Source organism: Sorex araneus, chromosome 1, assembly GCF_027595985.1.
Source record: "Sorex araneus isolate mSorAra2 chromosome 1, mSorAra2.pri, whole genome shotgun sequence".
Lineage (NCBI taxonomy): Eukaryota > Metazoa > Chordata > Mammalia > Eulipotyphla > Soricidae > Sorex > Sorex araneus.
The window spans coordinates 227,801,469-227,822,330 of NC_073302.1; the positions used below are offsets into that span (position 1 = coordinate 227,801,469).

General features: G+C 37.6%; 1 pseudogene; it reads left to right on the forward strand.

The window, feature by feature from the left end:
• The first annotated feature begins 19,788 nt into the window (after nt 1–19,788).
• Nucleotides 19,789–19,861, forward strand: LOC129401166 (U2 spliceosomal RNA; annotated as a pseudogene).
• Nucleotides 19,862–20,862: the final 1,001 nt, after the last annotated feature.

A 20,862-nucleotide genomic window follows, 5' to 3' on the forward strand; every position in this document is an offset into this window, starting at 1 on the left:
CACGAGTATATCATCTTTGAGAAGGGAGCAAGAAATGTGAGGCAGAGCAAGGAAGACCTCTTTAACAAATGGTGCTGGCAAAACTGGACATCTACATGCAAAAGTGGGTTCAGACTTCAACCTAACACCATGCACAAAAGTCAGATCAAAATGGATTAAAGACCTCAACATCATGCCAGAATCCATAAAAAATATATTGAAGAAAAGGTAGGCAAACCCTCCATGACATTGAAGCTAAAGGTATTTTCAAAAATGACACACAACTGACCAAGCTAGTGGAAACAGATAAACAAATGGGACTATCTTAAACTAAGAAGCTTTGCATCTCCAAAGAAATGGTGACCAGAATACAAAGACAGTCTACAGAATGGGAAAGGATATTTTACCCAATACTATTCTGATAAGAGGATAATATCAAGTATATACAAGGTACTAGTTGAACTCTACAAGAAGAAGACATCCAATCCCATAAGAAAATGGGACGATTAAATGAACAGATACTTTCTTGAAGAAGAAATTTAAATGGTCAAAAGGCACATGAAAAAATGCTTTTCATCACTAATCATCAGGGATGCAGATCAAAACAGCAATGAGACATCATCTCACACCATAGAGATTGGCACACATCCAAAAGAACCAAAGCAACCGGTATTGAGTTGGATGTGGGGAGAAAGGGGCTCTCCTTCACTGCTGGTGAGAATGCCGACTAGTTCAACCCTTTTGGAAAACAATATGCAAGTCTCTCAAAAAGTTAGAAATTGAGCTCCCATTTGATCTAGCAATACCACTTAAGGGACTATATCCCAGTGACACAAAAAATTACAGTAGAAATATCTATACTTATATGTTTGTTGAAGCACTGTTTATAATAACCAGAATCTGAAAAAAAAAGAAAAACCGAGTGCCGGAGAACAGATGACTGGTTAAAGAAACTCTGGTACATCTACACAATAGAATACTATGAAGCTGTTAGAAGAGATGAAGTCATGAAATTTGCATATAAGTGGATTAAAATGGAAAGTATTATACTAAGTGAAATGAGTCAGAGAGAGAGGGACAGACAGAATGACTGCACTCATTTGTGGAATATAAAGTAACATAATGGGAAACTAACACCCATGGGTAGTTGAGTTAAGGGCCAGGAGGATCGCTCCATGGCTTGGAAGCCTGCCTCACATGCTGGGGGAAAAGACAGCTGAGATAGAGAAGGGAACACCAAGTAAATGATGTGTGGAGGGCTTGCTCGGGATGGGAGATGTGTGCTGAAAGTAGACTATGGACCAAACATGATGGCCTCTTAGTACCCGTATTGCAAACCATAACACCCAAAAGGAGAAAGAGAGTAAAAACACCCAAAGGAGAATGAGAGTATAAAAGGGAATGTGCCTTCCACAGAGGCATTGGAGGAATGAGGGATTGGGGATGGAAATATTGGTGATGGAGAATGGGCACTGGTGGAGTGATGGGTATTTGATCATTGTATGACTGAACATAGTTGTGAAAGTTTGCAAATCTGTAACTGTATCTCATGGGATTGATTAAAAAGATTTTTTTAAAAAGTACCTAAATGAACAGTAAGTATATAAAATGGGTTTAACTCATTTTTTAAGGTAAATACAAAATGAAACTTTAATTTAAAAATACTAGAATCACTAAAATTCTAATAACAAATAGAGACAACCATGCAAAGCCAAAAATTTTGGTTTTCTATTTTATACTTTGCTAATGAAATTGGTACTGTTACTTTGGGAAAATTTCACAGTATCCAGTTAGGTGGAATATATACTATTCTATTTTATTTTGGGCCATGTACTTTTTGTATTAATGAGAATATGTAGACTATGGACCAAACATGATGGCCTAGTATAACAAAAATAAAATATGTATCTGAAAGGAAAAAAAATAAAGATGCCTTTGAGTCTAGTCCTGGAGTCCCTACATATTTTTCAATATAATTTTATTAAATCTGGTCTAAAATGTAGGTATTTAGTCAATTATAATTATTTTTTGTGTATAGTATGAGACAGAACCAATTTCATTTGTTTGTATGTGCTTATCCAGCGTTTCCACCGTCATTTTTTGAAAGAGCTTTGCTTGCTCCAATTTATGCACCGAATTATTTTCTCAAAAATTAGCTGTCTGGGGGCCTGAGTGGTAGTACAGGAGAGTGCTTGCCTTGCATGTGGCTGATTCATTTTGATCCTCAGCACCCTATATGGTCCCTTGAGCCTGCCAGCACTGATCCCTGAGTACAGAGCAAAAAGTAAGCCCTGAGTACTTCCAGGTGTTGCCCAAAACCAAAAACAAAACATTTGACTGTCCATACATATGAGGATTTATCTCTGGACACTTAGTTGTAATCCACTGGTCAGACAGACTTTTATTATTCCATTAGCATTTTATTTTGATTACTGAAGCTGTTTTTAAATTTTATTGAATCACCTGTGGTTCAGTTACAAGCTTTCACGTTTGAGTTATAATCATACAATGATCAAACACCCATCCCTCCACCAGTGTTCATTCCCCACCACAATTTTCTCCCTAGTATAACTCCCTTTCCCACCCTCCCCCAGCCTCCATGGCAGACAATTTTCCCAATACTTTCTCTCAACTTTTGGGCATTATGGTTTGCAATACAAATACTGAGAGGTTATCATGTTTGGTCCTTCATCTACTTTCGACACACATCTCCCATCCTGACCAAACTCTCCAACAATCATTTTCTTAGTGATCTCTTCTCTATTTCAGCTGGCTTCTTCCTCCTACTCATGAGGCAGGCTTTCAACTATGGAGCAATCTTCCTGGCCCTCATTTCTACTGTCCTTGGGTGTCAGTATCATGTTGTGCTATTTTATATTCCACAAATGAGTGCAGTTTTCTATGTCTACCCCTCTTATTCTGACTCATTACACTTAGCATGATACTCTCCATGTCTATACACTTATAGGCAAATTTCATAACTTCATCTCTCCTAACAGTTGCATAGTATCCTATTGTTTAGGTGCATCAGTTTCTTTAATCAATCGTCTGTTGTTGGGCACTCAGGTTGTTTCCAGATTTAGTTGTTCATCTATTGTGAACATTGCTGCAATGAACATATAAGTCGGATATCATTTCTACTGTGCTTTTTTGCATTTTCAGGATATATTCCCAGAAGTGGTATTGTAGGATCATATGGAAGCTCAACTTCTAGTTTTTGAAGGAACGTCCATACAGTTTTCCGGAAAGACTGGAGCAGTCGGCATTCCCACAAACAGTAAAAGAGCGTCCCTTCTTTCCCACATCTATGTCCACACTGGTTACTTTTAGTTTTTTGATTGTGCCAGTCTCTGTGGTGGGAGATGATATCTCATTGTTGTTTTGATTTGCGTCTCTCTGATGATTAACAATGCAAAGCATTTTTTCATGTGCCTTTAGGCCATTTGTATTTCTTTTCTGAGGAAGCTTCTGTTCATTTCTTCTCCCTGTTTTTGATGGGATTGGAGGGTTTTTTCTTGTACATTTCTACTAGTGTCTTGTATACCCTGGATATTAATCCCTTATCAGATGGGTATTGAGTAAATATTCTTTCCCATTCTGTGAGTTATCTCTGTATTTTAGTCACTTTTTTTTAGATTGATGCAGTCCCATTTGTTTATATGTTTATTTCCAATAGCTTGGTCAATGGTGTTTCATCCTTAAAGATGCTTCTACCTTCAATCTCATGGAGAGTTCTGCCTGCATTTTCCTCCATGTACCTTATAGATTCATGTGTGATACTGAGGTCTTTAATCCACTTTGATCTGACTTTTGTGCCTGGCATTAGACAGAGGTCCCATTTAAATTTTTGCAGCTAGTTATCCAGTTTCCCCAGCACCATTTGTTGAAGAGGCTTTCCTTGTTCCACTTCACATTTCTTGCTCCTTTGTCAAAGTTTAAGTGGTCATAAATTTGGGAGTCTGTGACAGAATATGTAACTTTGTTCCATTGGTGTGTGGGTCTGTTTCTATCCCAGTACATGCTGTTTTAATTCTAACTGCTTTGTAGTGCAGTTTGAAGTTGGGGAAGGTGATGCCACCCATCTTCTTTTTCCAAAGGATTGCTTTAGCTATTTGTGGGGGGTTATTGTTCCCCCACAATGGAGTGTTTTGTCTATTTCTTTGAAAAATGTCATGGGTATTCCTGATAGGGGCCACATTAAATTTGCATAATGCTTTGGGGAGTATTGCCATTTTGATAATATTAATCCTCCTTAACAATGAGCAGGTGATGTGTCTCCATTCCCTAGTGTCCTCTTTTATTTCTTGAAATAGCATTTTGTAATTTTCCTTGTATAGGTCCTCACCTCTTTGGTTAAGCTGATTCAGAGGAACTTGATTTTCTGAGGTATTATTGTGAACGGGATTTTTTTTAAATGTTTCTCTTCTTTCTTTTGTTATTTGTATATAAGAAAGTCATAGACTTTTTGATGTTTATTTTGTAGCCTTCCACTTTACTATACAGACCTATTTTTTCTAGGAGCTTTTCCATAGAGTCTTTAGTGTTTTCTAAGTATAGTATCATATCTTCTACAAATAGTGATAACTTGACCTCTTCTTTTCCTATTTGTATGCCCTTCATATCTTTTTCTTGCCTAAATTCTATGGTCAGTACTTACAGTACTATATTTTACAGGAGGGGTGAGAGTAGGCAACCTTATCTTGTGCCTGATATTAGAGGGAAGGCTTTTACTTTTTCCTCATTGAGAATTATGCTTAACATGGGCTTGTGGTAGATGGCTTAGACTAACTATATTGAGGAAAGTTCCTTTGCTGCCCATTTCGCTGAGAGTTTTCATCATAAACGGGTTCTGGATCTTGTCAAATACTTTCTCTGGTTCTATTTATATGATTATATGGTTTTAATTATTTCATTTATTGATATGATTAATTATGTTGATTGACTTGCAAACCATCCTTGCATCCTTGGGATTAATCCTACTTGGTCATGGTGTATGATCTTTTTGATGAATCTTTGGATTCTGTTTACTAGGATTTTGTTGAGAATATTTGCATCTGTGTTCATCAGGGATGTCGGCCTGTAGTTCTCTTTTTTTGTGTGTTTATCTCTGTCTATTTTGGGTATCAAGGTGATATTTGCTTCATAGAAACTCTTTGAAAGTGCTTCTGATACACTTGTTTCCTGGAAAAGCTTAAAGAGGATCAGAAGTAAGTCCTCTTTAAGGATTTGGAAGAATTCACTAGTGAATCTATCTGGGCCAGATTTTTGTGTTTGAGGAGACTTTTTATTACTGTTTCAATTTCCTTGATGGCGATATGTCTGCTCAGGTACTCCAGGTCTTTTTGGTTTAGCCTTGGAAGGCTATAGGAATCCAGAAATTTATCCATTTCCTGGAGGTTTTCTTGTTTTGTGTCATAAAGCTTCTCAAAGTAATCTCTGAGGATCCATTGAATTTCTGTAGTTTCTGTTGTAATTTCTCCCTTTTCATTTCTGATTCTGTTTATTAGAGTTTTCTCTCTGCCTTTCTTTGTGAGTTTTGCTAGAGGTTTATCAATATTGTTTATTTTCTAAAAGAAACAGCTCTTAGTTTCATTGCTCTTTTAGATTGATTTTTGGGTTTTCATCTCATTAATTTCTGCTCTGAGTTTTATTATTTCCTTCCTCCTGTCCAAATTGGACTCCTTTTATTGGTCATTATCCAAGCTCTTAAGCTGTGAGGTTAGGTTATTTATGTGGGCTCGCTCTTCCTTCCTAAGGAATTCTTGTAGAGCTATAAGCTTTCCTCTTAATACAGCTTTTGCTATTTCCCATAAGTTTTGGTAACTCATGTCTTCATTTTCATTCGTTTCCAGGTATCTTTTGATTTCCTCTTTGATTTCCTTTCTAAGCCAATAGTTGTTCAGTAGTGAGCTGTTTAATTTCCAGGTGTTTGATTTGATTTTCTGTTTGTGTGTGTGTGTGTGTGTGTGATTTAATTCTATTTTCAGCTCATCATGATCTGAAAAGATCATTGATACAATCTCTATCTTCTTAATTTTATGGAGGTATGATTTGTGGTTCAGCATGTGATCTATCTTGGAGGACATCTCCTGCACACTTGAGAAGAATGTGTATTCAGCTTTTTGAGACTGAAGTGTCCTGTATATATCTAAGCCCCTTTCTTACATTTCTTCCCTCAGATAAAGCATATCCTTGCTGTTTGTCTGGTTGATGTATAGAGAAGTGAAAAGTGGTAATAAATCTCTCACTAGTATTGTGTTGCTATTGATGTCTTTCTTCAGGTATATGAATAGTTGTTTTCAGTACATTGCTGATCCCTCGTTAGATGCATATAGATTTAGGAGTGTAAATTCTTCTTGATCAATAAGAAATGATCTTCACTGTCTCTTGTAAACTTCTTCAGTCTGAAATCAATGTGGTCTGATACTAGAATGGCCACCCCAGCTTTTTTGGGGAAGTTATTTGCCTGTAGGATTGTTATCCAGCCTTTGACTTTGAGTCTGTGTTTGGTTTGACTCTTCAGATGTGTTTCTTGCAGGTAGCAGAATGTTGGGCTCAATTTTCTGATCCATCCTGCCACTCTGTGTCTTTTTTAAAAAATTTTAAATTTTATTGAATCATCATGAGATAGTTGCAAGCTTTCATGTTTGTGTTAAAATCTCACAATGATCAAACACCCATCCCTCCACCAGTGCGCATTCCCCACCACCAGTATCCTGGGTATAACCCCCTTTTCTTACCCTCCTCCTTATTCTAAGGCAGACAATATTCCCCATACTCTCTCTTAATTTTGGGCATTATAGCTTGCAACAAAGACACTGAGAGGTCATCATGTTTGGTCCATTATCCACTTTTGGCATGCATCTCCCATCCCAACTGGTTCCTCCAGCCATCATTTTCTTAGTGATCCCTTCTCTATTCCATCTGCCTTCTCCCCTCCGCTCACGAAGCAGTCTTCTAGCTATGGTGAAATCCCTCTGGCCCTTGTATCTACCATCCTTGTGTGTCAGCCTCATATGATGCAACCCTACACTCCACAAATGAGTGCAGTCCCTCTATGTCTGTCCCTCTCTTTCTGGCTCATTTCACTTAGCATGATACTCTCATGTCTATCCATTTATAAGCAAATTTCATGAATTCATCTCTCCTAACAGCTGCATAGTATTCCATTGTGTAGATGTACCAAAGTTTCTTTAACCAGTCATCTGTTTTAGGGCACTCGGATTGTTTCCAGATTTTGGCTATTGTGAACAGTGCTGCAATGAATATATAGGAACAGATGTTATTTCTACTGTGCTCTTTTGCATCCTCGGGATATATTCCCAGAAGTGGTATTGCAGGGTCATATGGAAACTCAATTTCTAGTTTTTGAATGATTGTCCATATTGTTTTCCAGAAAGAATGGACCAGTCGGCATTCCCACCAACAGTGAAGGAGCATCCCTTTACCCCCATATCCACGACAGCACTGGTTGCTTTTTTTCTTTTGAATGTGTGCCAGTCTCTGTGGTGTGAGATGACATCTCATTGTTGATTTGATTTGCATCTCCCTGATGACTAGTGATGTGGAGCATTTTTTCATATGCCTTTTGGCTGTTTGTGTTTCTTTTTTGAAGAAACTTCTGTTCATTTCTTCTCCCCATTTTTTTTTCTTTTTGGGTCACACCTGGCAATGCACAGGGGTTACTCCTGGCTCTGCACTAGGAATTACTCCTGGCGGTGCTCAGGGGACCATATGGGATGCTGGGAATCGAACCCGGGTTGGCCGTGTGCAAGGCAAACACCCTACCCGCTGTGCTATTGCTCCAGCCCCTCCCCATTTTTTGATGGCAATACTGCCCAAAGTACTATACAAAGTTAGTGCAGTCCCTATCAGAATGCCCATGACATTTTTCAAAGAAATAGACAAAGCACTCCTGAAATTTATATGGACAATAAACCCCCACAAATAGCTAAAGCCTTGGAAAAAAAGAAGATGGGTGGCATCACCTTCCCCAACTTCAAACTCTACTACAAAGCAGTAGTAATTAAAACAGCATGGTATTGGGATAAAAACAGACTGCAGACCAATGGAACAGAGTTGAATATCCTGACATAGACCCCCAAATATATGGCCACTTAATCTTTGACAAAGGAGCAAGAAATGCAAAGTGGAATAAGGAAAGCCTGTTCAACAATTGGTGCTGGGAAAACTGGATAGCTACCTGCAAAAAAATGAACTCTGACCTCTGTCTAAAGCCAGGTACAAAAGTCAGATCAAAGTGGATTAAAGACCTCAATATCAGACATGAATCTATAAGGTTCATAGAAGAAAATGTAGGCAGAATTCTACATGACACTGAAGCCAAAATCATCTATAAGGACGAAACAGCACTGACCATGCAAGTGGAAGCAAACATAAACAAATGGGACTACATCAAATTAAGAAGCTTCTGCACTTCAAAAGAAACAGTGACCAAAATACAGAAAGAACCCACAGAATGGGAAAGAATATTTACCCAAAACCCATCTGATAAGGGATTAATATCCAGGATATACAAGATACTTGTAGAATTGTATAAGAAAAAAACCCACTCTGTGTCTTTTAATTGGTGCGTTTAGCCCATTGATGTTGAGAGAGACTATTGTTATGGGGTTTTGTCCCATCTTCCTGCTGAAGTTTGGTGTATTTGAGGGTGTTGTCTTGTCTTAAACTAGTCCATTTAGTTGTTCTTGTAACCATGGTTTTGAGTTTATGAAGTTCCTGAGCTGCTGTTTGTCCATAAAACTGTGTGTTGTTCCTTCTGATATGAATGAGAGTCTAGCTGGGTAAAGTATTTTTATGAGGCATTTATTTTTTGAGTTTTTTAACTATATCCCACCACTGTTTTCTTGCCATGAAAGAAAATTATTTGGTTTCATCAGATAATTTGTCTGTCAATCTTAAGGATGCTCCTTTATAGGCAATTTTTTTTCTTTGATGTTGGGGCTTTCAGAATTTTGTCTCTATCTAAGGTTTTCATCATTCTGATAAGGATGTGTCTTGGAGTAGTTTTATTTGGATTTCTTGTAAATGGTACCCTTCAGGCCCCCTGAATCTGACTGCATGTGCTCTTCAGCTCTGGGAACATCATAGCAATGATGTCTTTGACAGTTCCATCTTCTTCTTGTCCTCTGGGACTCCAATAATTCTTATGTTATTCCTCTTGGCTTCATCCAGACCTTCTCTTGACATCTCTTCACTGATGATAAGTCTGTTTTCCATGTTCTGCTCTTTCTGGAGAGTCTCTGAACTTTATCTTCAAGCTCACTGATTCTCTCTTCAGCAGCTTTTCCTCTGCTGTTGAGGCCTTCCACTGAGTTCTTCAGTTAACCTACCAGGTTTTTCATGTCTGTTATTTCTGTTTGTAGTTTTGTTTGCATTTTTCACATTTCTAATTTCAAATTCTCTTGTGTTTTATTGGCAGTTTATTCCATTGCTTCTATTAGCTCTCTATGCATCCTCAATAGCTCCTTTCTAAGTTCTTTGTCTAAGAGGTTGTCTAGCACTTCATTACTGTTGGGGTCTTCTGGACTAGTTTCTTCATTAACTAAGCTTGGACAGCTTCTGTATTGCTTTGCCATTGTAACCTGTTTGGTTTACACCTTCATGTTATATTGTGTTTTTGGTGTAGTATTAATTGAATTGGGGCTAATTACTAATTTGCCTAATGTGTTTCTGGTTGATTAGGCTGCACTAGTGAGTTCCACCTAACTTATGGTTCTTATGGGATATTCCAGGGGGGGGTGAGGGTTGGAGAATAATTATCAGCTGCATTAGTGGCTGTGGCCCCGGGAAGCACTCCCACCATCAGGCCTATACCTGGATAGGAGGAGCAAGGGCGGTTCCCGGAAAGTTTTGCTGCTATTGGCAAGCTCCATCTCTGTTCCCTTCCCCCATAGTTCTGGTATAAAAACCAGCTGTGTGCGGGTCTGCTGGGTCCCTCTGCCAGAAAGCACCCCTGCAATAGGCTGATACCTGAACAGGAGGAGGAAGAGTAGTTCCTAGAAAGTTGACTGCTATTGGTGCACTACTGTAGCTTTTATTAATAGTAAAACAATTTTTTTATTTCTTTTTTGAAAAATTTTATTGATTCACTGTGAGATAGTTATAAGCTTTCATGTTTGGGTTACAATCATACAATGTTCAAACACCCATCCCTCCACCAGTGCACATTCCCCACCACCAATATCCCCGGTATACCCCCCCTTTCTCACCCTCCTCCTGCCTCCATGGCAGACAATATTCCCCATACTCTTTCTCTCTACTTTTGGGTATTATGGCTTGCAACACAGACACTGAGAGGTCATCATGTTTGGCCCATTATCTATTTTCAGCACACATCTCCCATCCTGACTGATTCCTCCAGCCATCATTTTCTTAGTGATCCCTTCTCTATTCCATCTGCCTTCTCCCCTCCACTCATGACAGTCTTCCAACGGTGGGGCAATCTTCCTGGCCCATGTATCTACTGCTCTTAGGCGTCAACCTCATGTGATGCTATTCTATACTCCACAAATGAGTGCAGTCCTTCTTTGTCCCTCTTTCTGACTTATTTTGCTTAGCATGATACTCTCCATGTCTATCCATTTATAAGCAAATTTCATGACTTCATTTCTCCTAACAGCTGCACAGTATTCTATTGTGTAGATGTACCAAAAATATTTTTTTATTTTGTGAAATTCAATTAGAGAAAGGTCACTTTTTACTTTTTCTAATTTGATTATAATTTTTCTTTTTTATACTGATTAAATGCCAAAGTTTACAAAGTAATTCATAATACAGTTGTTGTAGGTATTCAGTGTTTCAACACCAATGCCACCACCAGTGTGACCTTCCCTTACTTTCTCCCCAGTTTCCCATCTATCCCCCAAGTTTGCCCCCTTATACAGAGTTAACAATTAATTTTATATTGCTTGTTACAATTATATGACTAATGGAATTACAAAAAAAATACTTCAGTGTAAAAAATTGTGATACTAAGAAAATGATGACTGGAGGAACCAGTTGGGATGGGAGATGTGTACCGAAAGTAGATAATGGACCAAACATAATGATCTCTCAGTGTCTTTGTTGCAAGCTATAATGCCCAAAAGTAGAGAGAGAGTTTGGGGAATATTGTCTGCCATAGAGGCAAGGGGAGGGTGGGAAAGGGGGGTATACCCAGGATATTGGTGGTGGGGAATGTGCACTGGTGGAGGGATGGGTGTTTGATTATTGTGAGATTGTAACCCAAACATGAAAGCTTGTAACTATCGAACAGTCATTCAATAAAATTTAAAAAATTAAAAATAAAAATTGTGTTAGATCACAATGTGCTTATTAATCATTATCTGAAAGTTTGATTAATAATAATAAGAGGAAATGTCAACTGTCTGTTGCTAGTTGAACTTTCTGTTATTGTTCTTCTTACTGAACTTAGTTGACATATATGTTACTTTCCCATCTAATTTGGTGTGTTTCTACTGGGCTGCCAGTATTATGGAATTTTGAGGTGTCATATATACAGTGAGGTGGTCTAGGAATTCCAGGATCCATAGAACTGGAGGCCTATGAATTTACATGGCAGTGGCTGTAGTGATGCGGGTATGATTGCTAGAGTTTCCAGAAGGAATTACAGGAGGTCAGAGTACACTGCCTTCCCCCACTCCAAGAAAACGCAAGAGTTTTCAGCCCCCAAATCTGTGTACCTTGAATTTTTGTCTGCTAGGTGTCTCTTCAGAGGTTAGTTGTGAAGCAATGAAGCAATGAAGTTGGGCCATTGGCATGGGGACAGCTGTCTGATTACTGTAACTTTATAGTAAAATTAAAAGTAAGAGAACTGAATGTCTTCCATTATCTTTTTTTTCTTCATAATGGCTTTGTTTAGGAATTGTATGGTTCCATACAAATTTTTTTTAGTGATTGCTTAAGTCCTTAAAGAATGTCACTGGAATTTTGATGGGGATTTGCATTAAATCTATATAATACTCTTGATAGGATAGTTATTTTGACAATGTTAATTTTTATAATCCATGAATATAGATTAGTTTTTCATTTCATGACATTTGTTTCTATTACTTTTGTAAGCGACTCATAATTTTCTTTTTTAAATTTTAAAAAAGTTTTAAAAACATTTTTATTGAATAACTGTGAGATAGTTACAAGCTTTAGTATTTGGTTTACAATCACACAATGTTCAAACACCCATCCTTCCACCAGTGCACATTCCCCACCACCAATATCTCCGGTATACCTCCCCTTTCCCACCTTCCCCCTGCCTCCATGGCAGACAATATTTCCCATACTCTTTCTCTACTTTGGGGCATTATGGCTTGCAACACAGATACTGAGAGATGGTGATGTTTGGTCCATTATCTACTTTCAGCACGCAAATCTCCCAGTCATAGTACATGATTCCTATCCACACAGTCAAGCAGTCATTAAATTCACATTTTGGTTAATGAGGAAAAAGAGGCATAGCAGGACCCCAGGAGATGTCTCAAAAGTCTCATAATTTTCAAGATATTGATAGGTCCTTCACATTTTTTATTGATGACTAAGTATTTTATATTTTCAACACAATTTTAACTGGAGTATACTTCTTTTTCTTGTATAGTTCACTCATTATTTGCATATTCAAATGTCATAGATTTCTTTTTTCTTTGGAGGGATCATTTTATTTTTCAAATTTTACTAGAATTTCTTTATCCAATCATCTGTTCTTGGACACTTGGATTGTTTTTAGATTTTGGTTATTGCGAATCGTGCTATAATGAACATAAGCATACAAATGTCTTCTCTTAATAGAGATTATTGGTGCTTAGGGTAGATGCCCAGAAGTGGAATTTCTGGATCATAAGAAAACTTGATTACTAGTTTCATTGTTTCCCAAAAGGAGTGAACCAGTCATCATTTCTCCAACAGATGAGTGAGAGTCCCTTTTTTTCCCCATATGCACACCAACACTAGTTATTTTGTGTATTGATTTTCTTACTTCCTATTTTACTGTACTGACTTATTTTTTTCTATTTTTTTTTGTTGTTCTTTGGTTTTTGAACCACACCTGGCTGTGCTCCAGGGTTTACTCTAGGCTCCATGCTCAGTAATAACTCAGCTCTGCTTCAGAATTAGAGATTCCACGAGAGTTTATCAACTTACTTTTCTTTCCTAAAAGTAATGAGAGAAAGGAAATTCAAGAAAATTTCATCTTTGAATCTCAATTTTTTTTCAATGGCTTTGTGGAACTCAATTTGACCTGCATTGTTGAGTTCCCAATCTAATAATTCCTACACTCTTTTTTTTTTATAGCTTTCTTGAAAAGTGTGGGTTGTATTGGAAGTATGCAATGCTCTGTCTAACTGCCCGGAAACAAAGATCAAAAAGACATGGCCCTTGTAGTCTCTAGGAAAAGCTTGTAGTCTCTACTAGCTTGAGAGAGAACTTTATTAGAAGGGATGTTTTAACAATCTTCTGTTATTTGCTAGTCATCTGAAAGAAGAAATAGCATTATATATTGCTTGGAAAGAGCAGAAGTATCAGACTTAGCAATGATCTTTCTGATAACTTACTATTGACATTGAATGAGAATTGATTGCATTATGATATTAAGATTTTCCCATTAAAGATAATCAGGTTTAGTGACATGCTAGCAAACTATGTTGACATGATTAATATCTGATGCATTTTTAGCTAAAGGACCAGATGACCTCACTTGTTGGCTGTGTGAAACTGGGGAAATAAAGCTTCCTTTTTTATTGCTGCTATGAATATTGTGTGCATTTATGGTGCTTACCACGTCATCAATAAATGTTATTAATTAATATTATTATTAATACTACTATTGGGTATTAGTATTAATACTAATACTAATTGAGCTTAGTTGATATATATGCTACTTTCCCATCTAATTTGGTGTGTTTCTACTGGGCTGTCAGCATTATGGAATTTTGAGTTGTCATATATAAATGAGGTGGTCTAGAAATTCCAGGATTCATAGAACTGGAGGCTTAGAACCAATAGAACCAATATTAATGCTAGCGTTAATATTACTATTGGGTCCTTTTCTAAACACATTTGCAGTTGTATTGGAATGTAAGGCCATAGAGGGTAGTAATTAGTAATTTTTAGAACATTTTAAAAGTTTAATTATAGAAAAGTTTTAATCATATACTAAGCAATAATATTAACAGGGAATAATAAATACAAATAGATAGAGGAAGTTCCTAGGATCTCAGATCCTGTCCCAAACTCCCGTGCAGATGAGAAGCCTTCTCATCCTCCCAGCCAGGTCCTACTGATCCCTGACATCATCCCTGAGTTCCTGGATCTGCGCTTAACCTAGATTTGATCCCCAGCATTTCATATAGTCCTTCAAGCTCTGCCAAGAGTGGTAAGAGCTCTGGTAGGAGTTTTTAGCAGAGAGCTGGAATCATTTCTTAAAACCTAGTTTAAAGTAGTAGAATCCTGACAGGACATGCTTTGAGAATAATCATATATAATAATATATAAAAGAGGGACTGGAGTGATAGCATAGCGGGTAGGGTGTTTGCCTTGCACATGGCCAACCCGGGTTTTATTCCCAGCATCGCATATGGTCCCCTGAGCACCACCAGGAGTAATTCCTGAATGCAGAGCCAGGAGTAACCCCTGAGTGTGTGTGACCCGAAAAGCAAAAAAAAAAAAAAAAAAAAAGGAATATACAAAGGAAAACTATGTCCAGAGGCTCCTACCAGAAGCACCATTAGTAGCAGCCAAATCTCTGAGGACAGCATTTTGGATACTTTATAGGCCCTGATTTACATAATAGTGGGTTTATCAATTTCATGCTAAGTTTCACAAATTAACAATAATAACAACAAAAATAAATAAACACGAATAACTGGTAAAAATAGTCCTGGATTATCTACTCCATAATACTGCTATAACACACATGAAGAGGATTTTGGCAACTTTTTTCAGCCTTTCTGAAAATAGTGATCTTGTTTCAAATATTTCTTCCTTCGAAAGAAAAGGAAGAGTGGTGTAGCTGGGTGATGAAGAACATGTTCTTTGGGGTCTGGTTAGTTATAAATTCTAGATCTTCCTGTATTAGGCAAGCTTTGAATCTGCTCTAGGTTTAAAATTCCTCTCAGCTGAAATCGATATATAATACTTCCATCAGATGATTTCTTTGAGAATTAAATGAAGAAAGCCATTAACATAGCATCTATCACACAGAAATTAAACAACAGTGTATCTGTGTTTCTCAATGGGATAAATAAGTGATAAAACTAGATCCTTCAACTTGAGTTCTTTACTACTAAGTGGTAGTTAATTATAGCATGAAACTTATTTTCATACTGTGCTTATAGAAACAATACAGATGTTTTCTTCTCCACACTATGAGTAGACTCACGGGGTTTCAGTATTCATGGGGCCTCAACTCTTATGTAGAAAGCTAAGTTGTCTGCTGGCAAATTATCAAGTTCTATAGGATACACCTCAGCTTTGCAAGCCAGAAATAAACTATAATAAAGAGAAAATATCCCTCTCTACATAGCAATCCAGGTTTATATTCTACTGGAAAGAGAAATGACCCATCAGAAAGAACATAATCAACTGTTCTTATTGATTGATTGTCACAGCTTGATGGGCACAGCAGTGTGGGAGAAAATGCAGCAAAACTCAATTAGCACAAATGACTGAGAACTGGACAAATGGTTTTCTTTTTCTGCCATCTGTTAATGTTTCCCAAAGTACAATGTACTTAAAATGACACTGAGTATGTGATATGTCTAATTAAAAAATCCTTGATAACAAAAAGTAATATTGGGGACGATTTTATGCCTTAATTATTAGTTTAAAAAATTTATCTTACCCAATGTGTCTTATTTAGGGCAATTCCAGTGGGATGAAAGTTTTTAAGTGAAGCTTCTTCCATCCACTAAAAATAACTCTCCAATTTGGGGACAGTATTAGAAGAATCACAGATGGTTTACCTGTACCTGATGTGCTTTCCATTCATCTCCAGCACTCTGGAGAAACTACCACTTGCTGTGTTTAAGAATAACTGTAGGCAAGCCCCAGGAGTGCTAGAAGTGAGTGCCTCAACCCGCACAGGCACTGAAGGGACCCACTGCTTCCTGCACAGATGAGGTGGCTTTTGGGCATGGCCTCTGCAGAGGCAGCCATGGTGACAGTTATTTTTCCCTCTCCCAGCATTTTGGACTCACAGACCAGTCTCCGTTATCTAATTCTGAAGAGGATATCACATTAGGCCAATAGTCCACTAGCCTATTCCATTCAAAATACTCCCCCAAAACACCAAAACAACAGTGAACACAAAGAATTGAACAATCCCAATGAAAAAAGAACACATCTCCTGAAGCTACACTAGGGACCCCATGTAGGGCACAAAGGAGCACCAAAGAAGCTGTTTCATCCACGAGGAGTGGATGAAGAAAAGAGCCCTGAAGGCTCATCAGGAAATTCCCACAAATATAATATCTCAAACAAATAATTCAGAGACGAAATGTTGAGGATGTTCAATGAATTCAAAGAAATGGTGGAACATGCACCCAGTAAATTAAAGGAGGACAGGAGAGAAATAGTGGAAATGACAGCCAACAAAACACAGGAAGAAATGAGAGCAGAAATTAGAAAGCTACAAACAGAAGTGTCAATAGAGGATTCGGTAGATGAAATAAAAAACTTAATGCGTACCCTCAACAATAGAATGGCTACAGCTGAAGAAAGAAACAGTGAGCTTGAAGATGAGCTGCAGTAACCTTACAGCAACAACAAACAATGGGAAAAGACCTCAAAATAGATCTAGGGTGAATCAGAGACCTAGGAGATGATTCCAAGACAAACAACATTAGAATCATCGGAGTACCAGAAGGACAAGAAGGCATCCCCAATGAAAATGCCACAGTTAAATCATTGCTGAAAAGTTCCCAGAGCTGGAGAATGCAGGCATCCAAATCCTAGGAGTCCAAAGGGTTCCAGATAAAAGAGACCCAATGAAATGACTCCAAGACATATAATAGTGGATGCCACGGATAGAGACACAATACTGCAAGCAGCAAGGTCAAAGAAGGAAATCACATACAAAAAAGCACCCCTTAGATTTACAGCAGACCTATCAGAGGAAACATCCTGAGCCCCCAAACAATGGTGGGATATAGTGAAAAAGCACTATAGCACTGCCATACTGTTGTTTATCAATTTGCTCGAGTGGACACCAGTAACATCTCCATTGTGAGACTTGTTTTTGGTATATGAATACATCACAGGTAGCTTACCAGGCTCTGCCAGGGAGGCGGGATACACTTGGTAGCTTGCCGGGCTCTCCGAGAGGGACAGAGGAATTGAACCTGGGTTGGTCACATGCAAGGCAACCCCCTTATCCACTGTTCTATCGCTCCAGTCCATAGTAAAAAAATACAATGAAATGAACTCTTCACCAAGAATGCTTTATCTGGTGAAACTCTCACTCAAACTCGAAGGAACGGTACACTATTTCATGCATAAACAACAGCTCAGGAACTTCATAGACTCAAAACCAAACTTAAAAGAAGGACTAAAGGAGCTACTGTAAGACAAGAAAAACCCCATACAAGCACAACAAACCCCTACAGAAAGACTGCACAAAACCCCATGACAATAATCTCTCTCAATGTCAATGGGCTAAATGCACCAATTAAGAGACACAGAGTGGCAAATGGATTTAGAAACTGACCCCCAACATTCCACTACCTACGAGAAGCATATATGAACAGTCAGAGCAAACACACTCAAAGTCAAAGAATGGAAAACAATCCTGCAAGCAAACAACTTCCTCATAAAAGCTGGGATAGCCATACTAGTATCCAACAACATAGATTTTAGGTCGACAAAGATTAGAAGGGACAGCGAAGGCCATTTTTAATAATTAAGGGATATCTAGAGCAGGAAAAAAATCACACTCCTGAATGTATATGCACCCAATGAGGGACCAGCTAAATAATTAAAACAACAGGTAACAGATTGTAAGAAGGACATTGCTAGCAACACAATAGTTGGAGACTTCAACACCACCTTCTCAGCTCTGGATAGATCAACAAGAATAAAACTCAGCAAGGAAACACTGGCTTTGAAGGAAGAAATAGAAGAGAGAGGGCTAATAGATCCATACAGGGCTTTACATTCCGAAAAGAAAGAATACACATTCTTTTCTAGTGCACACAGAACATTTTCCAAAATAGACCACATGCTGGGACACAAATACCTCAATAAAATCACGAAGATAGGAATTGCATCAACTATCTTTTCAGACCACGATGCACTGAAGATAGGAATTAATCACACACAGACTTGAAGAACCAAATCAAACAACTGGAAATTAAACAACTCAAGTTCAAAAATGAGTGAGTCAGAAAGGAAATCAAGGAAGGAATAAAAGATACCTGGAAACAAATGAGAATGAAGACACTAGCAACCAGAACTTATGGGAAGCAGGAAAAACTGTTTGAAGGGGAAAATTCATAAATCTGCAAGCATTTCTCAGGAAGGAAAAAAGGCCCACATAAATAAGCTGAGTTCACAGCTCAAGATCTTAAAAAAGGACCAACAAATCCAAACCAGGCTGAAGAAAAGAAATAATAAAACTTAGAGCAGAAATTAATGACATGGAAACCCAAAACAACAATCTGAAAGATGAATGAAACCAAGAGCTGATTCTCTGAGAGAATAAACAAGAATGATAAACCACTAGTAAAATTCACAAAGAAAGAGAGAGAGAACCCTAATAAACTGAATCAGAAATTAAAAGGGGGACATCACAACAGAAACCAAAGAAATTCAAAAGATCATCAGAAACTACTTCAAAAGCCTGTATGTCATGAAATAAGAGAAACTAGAAGAAATAGATAAATTTCTGGATTCCTATAATCTCCCAAGACTTAACAAAGAAGATTTGAAATACCTGAATAGACCAATTACTATCAAGAAGATTGAAACTGTAATCAAAAGTCTTCCCAAAACCAAAAGCCCAAGTCCAGATGGATTCACTAGTGAATTCTTCCAAACATTTAAAGAGGATATTTTGCCAGTTCTTCTCAAGCTTTTCCAGGAAATTGAAGAAACAGAAACTCTCCCAAATAATTTCTATGAGGCATATATCTCCCTAATACCCAAAGCAAACAGATACAACACATAAAAATAAAACTACTGGCCCTTATCCCTGATGAATAAGAATGTGAAGATCCTTAACAAAATATTAGCAAAATTTAATCCAACAATTCATCAAAAAGATCATATACCACGACCAAGTGGGATTCATCTCGGTTGTTGCACAGACGGTTCAATATTCGGAAATCAATCAACATAATCCATCATATCAACAAAAGAAAAAATAAAAACCATATGATCATATCAATAGATGCAAATAAACTATTTGACAAGATCCTGCACCTGTTAATCAAGTGTTAATAATGAACACTCTCACCAAAATAGGTTTTGAAGGAACTTTCCTGAATATAGTCAAAGCCATCTACCACAAGCATTATCTTCAATGGGTAAAAACTAAGAGCTTTCCCTCTAAGATTAGGGACAAGACAAGGATGCCCACTCTCACCACTTCTGTTCAATATAGTATTGGAAGTACTTGCAGTAGTGGTTAGGCAAGAAAAAGATATTACGAGTACCCATATAGGAAAGGAAGAAATCAAGCTCTCGCTCTTTACAGATGATATAATACTATATAGAGATAACCCTAAAGCCTTAATCAAGAAGCTCCTAGAAACAATAGACTTGCATAATAAAGTTGCAGTCTATAAAATTAACAATCTTATCGCTTCTTGGCCTTTTGGCTAAGATCAAGTGTAGTATTAAATCAACACCCAAAAGTCCATGGCTACCCTATACACAAACTATGAGAGAAAAGAAAGTGAGATGAAAAGAGCAATCCTGTTCACAATCATGCCTCAGAAAATCAAATACCTTCGAATCAGCATAACTAAGGAGGTAAAGGACCTGTACAAAGAAAACTCCAAAACACTATTTCACGAAATAAGAGCACATGAAGAAATGGAAACATATCCTCTGCTTATAGATTGGGAGAATTAACATTGTCAAAATGGAAATTCTCCCCAAAGCATTATACAGATTCAATGTGATCCTTATAAGAATATCTATGAAATTCTTCAAAGAAATGGATCAAACATTCCTGAAATTTATATGGAACAACAAATCCCCAAGAATAGCTAAAGCAATTCTTGGAAAAAAAGAAGATGGGAGGCATCACCTTCTCCAACCTCAAACTCTACTACAAAGTGATAATAATTAAAACAGCATGGTACTGGAACAAAGGCAGAGCCACAAACCAATGGGACAGGGTGGAATATCCTGACACACACCCTCAAATATATGATCATTTACTCTTTGATAAGGGAACAAGAAATGTGAAGTGGAGCAAGGAAGGCCTCTGTAACAAATGGTGCTGACAAAATTGGACAGCTATATGCAAAAAAATGGCTTCAGACTTCTACCTAACACCATGCAAAAAAGTCAGATCATAATGGATTAAAGACCTCAACATCATACCAGAATCCATTAGGTACATTGAAGACAAGGTTGGCTAAACCCTCCACGACATTGAAGCTAAATGTATCTTCAAAGATGACACCCCACTGACCAAACACGAGGGAAACAGACATTAACAAATGGGACTATCATAAACTAAGAAGCTTCAGTACCTCAAAAGAACAGTGACCAGAATACAAAGACAATCTACAGAATGGGAATGGATATCCACCCAGTATCCATCTGATAAGGGTCGATATCAAGGATACACAAGGCACTAGTTGAACACTATAAAAAGAAAAGTTCCAACCTCATCATAAAATGGGGCAATGAAATGAAAGA